The sequence below is a fragment of the Felis catus genome, chromosome B4, assembly GCF_018350175.1.
Source record: "Felis catus isolate Fca126 chromosome B4, F.catus_Fca126_mat1.0, whole genome shotgun sequence".
Taxonomy (NCBI): domain Eukaryota; kingdom Metazoa; phylum Chordata; class Mammalia; order Carnivora; family Felidae; genus Felis; species Felis catus.
The window spans coordinates 131,069,268-131,076,749 of NC_058374.1; the positions used below are offsets into that span (position 1 = coordinate 131,069,268).

Sequence of the window (7,482 nt, forward strand, 5' to 3'; positions counted from 1 at the left end):
CCTCCCTGGCCAGTCCCACCCCAGCTAAGGCAGACGCTGGCCCATTCTGTCCAGGCTCTTGCCCTTCTTTCCCGAGCATTTGCTCTCATTTAACTGTTGGGCATCGGTGGAAGATTTGCTTGGTGGCTGTCTTCCTGGCTGGACTGTGGCACCTCAAGGTCTCAGGGATTCTCTGGCCCCTAAAGCCATGTGTGACTCAGATAGACACTCACACTGTATTTGTTGAAAGGATGGATGGATGGATGGATGGATGGAAGGATGGATGGATGGATGGAAGGATGGATGCATGGAAGGATGGAAGAGTGGATGGAAGGATGGATGGATGGACAGATGGATGGAAGAAAGGATGGATGGATGGATGGATGGATGGATGGATGGATGGACGGATGGACAGAAAGATGGATGGACAGACGGAAGGACGGATGGATGGAAGGATGAATGGACAGACGGACAGATGGATGGATGGAAGGATGGATGGAAGGAAGGATGGATCGATGGAAGGATGGATGGATGGAAGGATGGATGGAAGGAAGGATGGATGGATGGATGGATGGATGGATGGATAGATGGATGGAAGGATGGATGGAAGGATGGATGGAAGGATGGATATATGGATGGATGGATGGATGGATGGATAGAAGGATAGATGGAAAGATGGATGGAAGGAAGGATGGGTGGAAGGATGGATGGAAGGATGGATGGATGGATGGATGGATGGGTGAATGGATGGATGGATGGAAGGATAGATGGAAAGATGGATGGAAGGAAGGATGGGTGGAAGTATGGATGGAAGGATGGATGGAAGGATGGATGGGTGGATGGATGGATGGATGGATGGATGGAAGGATGGATGAATGAATGGGTGGATGGATGGATGGATGGAAGGAAGGATGGATGGATGGAAGGATGGATGGAAGGATGGATGGAAGGATGGATGGATGGAAGGGGAGTCTTGGTATCAGATTGAGGAGGTGTCTGTTCATGCTTTCTTTAATTCGACAGGGATTTACGGGGTTCCTGTTGACAGCCCCATGCTGGCCACTACAGAGGTTACAAGAACACCTGGCACCTACCATCTGCATAATTCAAGGCACCTTCTCTCTGGATGGGGGCAGGACAATACACAAATAATTGTGACTAAGGGACCGTGTCAGTACAATGACCACTGGCTTGAAATTTCAGGACAATCCCAGTATTGAGTGATAAGAATAAGCTCTTATTTGATTCTAAGCCTTTTAAGGTTTTATCTAAATCAGTTAGCAAGACAGAGAAAAGAACTGTTCAGTCTATATAGGCAATTGTGCCTTTAAAAAGTGGTCCTGATGAGTGTGAGACACATAGACTGTGCCCCATTCTAACAAAACGCAGGCAGAAGACATTGGCTGGGGCAAACAAGGAGAGCTTCCCCACGCCCACCCTTAACCTCGGCCAGTTCTAGAACTCATATTCATCCAGTAAACAAATATTTATCGAGTGCCTGCTACGTGCCAAGCTCTGTGCCACCAGCAGTGAACGAAACCGAGATCCCTGCTCTTACAGGAGTCACAGTCCAGCAATGGGGGAGGGGGAGACACCAACAATAAATAAAACAACAAAGCAAACGCCACAGGAATTCGAAGACAAACGCTATGGGGAAAAGAGAAAACAAGACACGGGGTGCAGGGGCACCATTTCAAATCGGGTGGTGAGAGGAGGTGATGTGAAAATCTGAAAGGAAAGGGTATCCGAGAGGAACTGGAGGAGGGATGACAAGCGGGGACTGTCTTCCGAATTTGCGGGACAACTGCCATGCTCCCCGAAATGTGCCCCGGGACCCCGATCCGTGCCCTCGCCCCATGCCAGCCTGTAGGTCCTACATGGCATGAGGTGGCTTGACTCGCCCTCAAAAAGTATCTATGGGATTTGTGGGCTGATTCGTACAGAATGGAATGCTCCCTGCAGCCTCCTTCTTTGCCTTCCTCCACGCGAACTCCTACTCACCCTTCAAGACCCAAACACATAAGGATAGAGTTGGTTGCTCTCTCCTTGGAGATACCCACCCTTATTCATGCAAGCTTCTTTCATAGCCCCCGATGCACTGTATTTCCCTTCTTTTCCTGAAGGTCCTTCCCTGCACTGGGAGCCCTCAAGGGGATCTGACTTCTGGACCCCTGGAGCCTCCTGGAGATGCTTGGTTAATGGTGGCCGAGTTGAAATGACCTGCTGGCCCTTCAGCGCTCCCTCTCAGAGAAGTGGTTTGCATTTCTGGGGGCCTGGGGTGCCAGAGCTGAGGTCCTTTGGGATGTGAGCAAGATAATTCAACTTTTGCTAGTTTTAAAGTTGAAAAACAAAACAAAAAAAAAAAGTGATGTTGAAGATGAGGGCTTGAGCCCCAGCCAAAGCTCAAGGTGGGAAAAACCCAGAGCCCCAGGACCTTGGCACGTGCCATGCCTGGGCTCCCTGACTGGAGCCCCGCCTGAATGTGCCCAGCTCCGTCAGCTCTCTCCGGGGCTTTGCTTCCCTCATCCCAGGAGCCGGACTCAGGCTGGCCCTGCTGGGGTGGAGGCCTCCCTTGGAGCCACCAACTACCCTGGCCACCAGGGGGCAGGGTGAAGTAGACAGCCTGGGCCCTGGGTGGGGTGGGGGCTGGTGGGGTGGTGAAGGGTCCCAGATAAAGAGCAGGTCACTGAGCCTGGGGACCAAACACCCAGAGAGCCTCCTTCCGGGGGCCCTGCCTCACTCAAGCCTGCCCTACGCTTCCTGTGTGAGAGGCCCGGGACTCTGGCCTTATTTGAAGGGTAGGGGTGTTGGAGACAAAAGCTCTGGGACACCCTTTCCCTCCCAGGCGGCTGCATTTTTTTTTTTTTAACAAAGGCTTTGTTTTCCCCAACTTACCGTTGGAACGTTTGCCAACTTCTGTCGCAAAAGGACTCCCACCGTGGCCAACTTCAAGCTAACATTGTGATGTCCCTGAACTCAGAGGTGGGAACAGATTCACACCATTGGCCCTGGCCAGCTGGTGCGAGCCGGCTCCAGCATGCCCCTGGCTGCGGGGGTCCAGGTTCAAGGGCACGAGCTCCCCCGAGACTCCCCGTGAGGAGCCCGGCCGGCCCTAGCTCGAGGAGGTGTTGCCCCGTCCAGACACCCTCTGAAAAATCCTAGCTCGGGTCCTAGATACTCGTCAGCAAGGCCTGGGTTTGACTCCTTCAAGTGCCCACTGGACAGGTTCAAAATCCCAGGACCCGCAAAGCCGGCTCCTTCCCGCCTCCTGGCTTTTTTCAGTTCCCGGGAAGGGCTGAGCAGTTTCCTACCCCCGGGGCCTTTGCTTATAGACTGTCAGCCACACGAGGGCGGGGCCCGTGTGGATTTTGTGTTCACGGCATCGTCCCCTGGGGCCTAGCACGGCGCAGAGCCTGGAAAAGGCAGTGACTCCGTAACTGTCGAATGGATGTGCACGTGGTACCCAAAAGCACTTATCTGGTCTCTTTCTTCCTCTGTAAAAAAGTAGGGGCGCCCTGGTGGCTCAGCCGGTTAAGCCTCTGACTCTTGATCTCAGCTCAGGTCAAGATCGCATGGTTCGGGAGATCGAGCCTCGAGTCGTGCTCTGCGCTGACCGGGTGGAGCCTGCTTGGGATTCTCATAGTCTCCCTCTCTCTCTGCCCCTCCCCTGCTCGCGCGTGCTCTCTCTCTCAAAATAAATAAATAAACTTTAAAAAAAACACAGCATAACCCAACGTCCTACCTTACAATAATATTTAGCACCTTGGGGCGCCTGGGTGAACCAGCAACCTCGACTGAGCTCAGGGAAGTGCGACTCTTCTTGGAAGGGTGGGGGCGGGGCTCTAAGACATGGTGACCTTGGTGCCCCGGGGATTTGAAGGCCAAGGGGCAGGGCTGACAACTGATAAGCGCTGGGGGACGCTCAGGGCCGATGCTGCCACCCCCCCCAAGTCTGGGAAGGCTCCTTAGAACCAAGATACCTGGCTGAGTCAGATGGCCACATCTGACAATGTGGCCAGAGAGCTTTGGTGACGATGTGCCAGCTGTACCTTTGACCACGTCTCCCCCACAGCCCCTCTTATCCCGCTTGGGGGTTCAGCCCGGACTCTCAGGGCTCAGAGGTAAACCTTGCTTCCCACAGTTCTGTTCTTCCCAGAGGCTGGGTTGGGTGCGGTCATGTGACCGGCTCTGGCCAAGGAGAAGTAGGGAGAGGCTGCAGGAGGGAAGCCTGGTCATCTCACCCGCCCTCGTCATGCCCGATGTGACACGCCAGGGACCCGGGACAGCAAACGTGTGGCCACCAGCTTGCGGCTGCCGTCCTGTGGCCCTGAGGGACGCGGGCCTGAGCACAAAGCTGTGGCGCTAAGAGCGCCCAGTGGCACCCTGGGACAACCCGTGATCCTTAGCAAAGCTGCTGGGCTGCTGAACGAACCAGCCCTGGGATTTCGGGTTATTTGTCCTTTCTGACGCCTTATGTTCTAGAAGCATTCTGTGCCCCCAAAAGCATCCTAACAGATACAGAAGGGACATGCCATGAAAAGTAGAGGGAGGAAAGGATTGTTTTCTAGGTTCTTATGCGTTTTTTTTTAATCTTTATTTATTTTTAAGAGAGAGAGAGAGATACACTCTGAGTGTGAGCAGGGAGGGGCAGAGAGAGAAGGAGACACAGAATCCAAAGCAGGCACAGGCTCTGAGCTGTCAGCCCAGAGCCCGACGCGGGGCTCGAACCCACGAACTGTGAGATCGTGACCTGAGTCGAAAGTCGGACGCTTAACCGGCTGAGCCACCCAGGCGCCCCTAGGTTGTTATGTTTTAAAACGGGGAGGAAAGAGCCTGTCTGCCCCACCGAGAGCTTTGGGAGAGGGTGCCCTGAGCAGACACTGAGTAGATCTGAGCTCCCGGCTACCCCTGGGGGGAGGTGGGCAGAGGGGGAGGAAGGAACGTGTCGGTCTTGGGGTTCCTGGCTGAAGGGGACCGTCGCCCCTCCTCCCCAGCTGAGCCTGGACGTGGGGTACAGAGGAGATCCTCAACAGGTGTGGGGCAGCTGAGACTCAGAGGGGCCATGGCACCCTCCCAGGCTGAACCCTGGGGAGGCGGCTGAGAACCCGGACAAGAAACGGCCACGCGGTGTATTCAGGCACAGGATCCCGGGCTCAGACAGCTCCCGGAGCGATGCAGAACCTGTGAGACAAGCCCCCGTGCAGAGCACCCCAAGAGGGACGAGAACCCAGGAGGACTCCGCAGGAGTGAGCGCGCGGCTCAGTGGGTATGTGGGGGGGGGGACCCAGGAGCCCAGAGCGGTGGAAAGCAAGTTCTAGTTCGCGCACCTCTGTGTTTGTGACACCAATGCGTCCCCCGCCCCTAGCGGGGAACAGCAGTTGGCCAGAGGAAGGACAGGGACGGCCGCCCACACTCACACTCTCACTGCGCTGCTGCCTTGCAGTGGGTCCCCTGTTTCCTCCGTGGGCCTGGACCTCGGTTACTAGTTCCTCCCGCCCACACCCTCACCTCCAGGCAGCAACTTCACACCCCAGCCCGACCCTGCACGGCAACCCCCCCACCCCCACCCCGGCCTCCCTTCCTGCTGGGTGTGCAAGCCAGCTGCTCCCGGCCACGGGGGCTTAGCCTCGCACTCTTGACTCCTGTCCTGGAAATCCCTCCTTCCTTCCTCTCTGGCTCCCGCAGCCTGCCTTCTGGAAGCAGCTCTGGCCTGCCGGGCCCCACCCCGAGTGTTCTTGACATCTGTTTCTGGTCGTGTTGAGTCTCTGCCTATGTTTTCCCTTCCTCCAGATGCACACGTGGCAGCCTGTGGCTACCGGGCCCGGGCCGCGGAGCTGGCGGGAGGAGGAAGAAACAGTGGAGGGCGCTGCACAGATTCCAAACCCCCCCCCCCCGCCACCGCCACCCCCGGGCCAGGACTCCTGGACCTTGCCTCCCGCGGCTCCTCTCCCCTCCTGCTCAGTACACGTCACCCATCCAGCAAAATGGCCTTGGAGCGCGGGCCGGGCGCCAACCCCCGCGAATGCGCAAAACACCATCACGTTCGGTCCTCATTTGAAACAGAACTGAGACTCACGGGGACGAGGTGACAGGCCCGGTTCGCGGGCACAGGAGAAACAGTGGTGTCGGCCCCGAGCCAGGAGCTGTTCTAAGGGAACAGGGACCCGGGATCAGAAACCCCCCTGGCCGGGCTCCAGAGCCCACACGCTCTGGAATCCAAGCGCTCACCGCTTCCCTGAAATTTCTCAAGCCCTGTCACTTGGCACTTTCTATTTTCTGGGACGATCAGCACTGGTTTCACGTTCCTTCCCATCGTCAGTCCAGGGGTCCTGATCTGGAATTCTGAAAGTCACCCCGTATAGCCTTGGGCACCTGCAAAGTCCTCCGTGGGCCAAGAGAGGAGGGGCTTTGAACCCGACGTGACAGATAAGGACAATGGGGGGACCCAGAGAGACTAGATGCGTTACCCAGCACCTTCTAGTCCTCAGCTGACTCAGGGGGCTCCCCCGGGGCAGAGCCGGCACGGGAGCCCAACTACTGGCACCCAGGCCTGCCCTCTTCTCACTGTCATAGAAAAGTCTAGTAGGGGCAACAGAACCTGGTAGACCCGTTGCCCAAGCTGAACCCACCCCCCATCTGGCTGCCCTCCCCCCGCCCCCCTCTGCTATTAAATCTCTTGCCTCCCTTGAAGTCCAGTGGGAATACGGCCCTCTCTCGCCGGATGGCGTCCTGGGTCCACACCGTGCCCTTCCCCGGGCCCACGGCACCGCTGACCGCCTCTGGTCCCACCCTGTACAATCCACACTCCACCTGGCCACGAGAGCGGTCTGCCCCTTTAGTTAGCTCTAACCAGTGACCACGCGGCTCAGAACCCTCCAGCAATGCCCCAGCACGTGGGGGGTCAAGTCCAGACGAAGGCAGACATTCGAGACCTTTTATGACTTGGCCCCTCCTCACCTTTCCAGCCTCAAATCTCATCCTGCCCTTGTCTCTTGCACTTTTCCAAACATTTCCATAGCGTGCTGCCCTCTCCAAGTGCCCAGAGCATACATAGACCGCATTGGCCCACGGCTACCCCTTGCACCCCACTGTCCCTTTTCCCCCAGATCATGGTGTCTTTCAAACTCCTATTCGTCCTCCGAGGCCCGGCTCGAATGCCCCCTCCACTAAGAAGCTTTCTTAGATCACCCTCTCGAGAATTCTCCACACTCTTCCCCATACTCCAGTGCAACAGAGGAAGGTCCTTCCTCCTGTGTGACTTCCGGGCACACCCTACCCAAGCCCATGGGATGGATCCAGCCCACCCGTCTGGGTAGCAGGCCCCCAGGGACACAGCTGGGTTCAGCTGCCTGCGCCAGCTCTGTTCCTGGTTTCAACTCAGATCCCTGTCCGATCACCATTCTCCCCGCCCCCCACACCACCCGACCAAGCAATGGCCAAGCTGAGGTGAGGTCCCCTGACTCCTCGCCCAGGCTGTTTTCCATTTCATGAGCCTCTTCGCCC

At 56.8% G+C, this 7,482-nt stretch overlaps 1 long non-coding RNA gene across 2 annotated transcripts in view; it reads left to right on the forward strand.

The window, feature by feature from the left end:
• Positions 1–1,606, forward strand: part of LOC123386733 — a 17,018-nt gene extending 15,412 nt beyond the window's left edge. For both annotated transcript variants that reach the window (XR_006601098.1, XR_006601097.1), the window contains one exon: positions 1,003–1,606. This is a non-coding gene — a long non-coding RNA (uncharacterized LOC123386733). The remainder of the gene's footprint in view (positions 1–1,002) is intronic.
• The last annotated feature ends 5,876 nt before the right edge of the window (positions 1,607–7,482 follow it).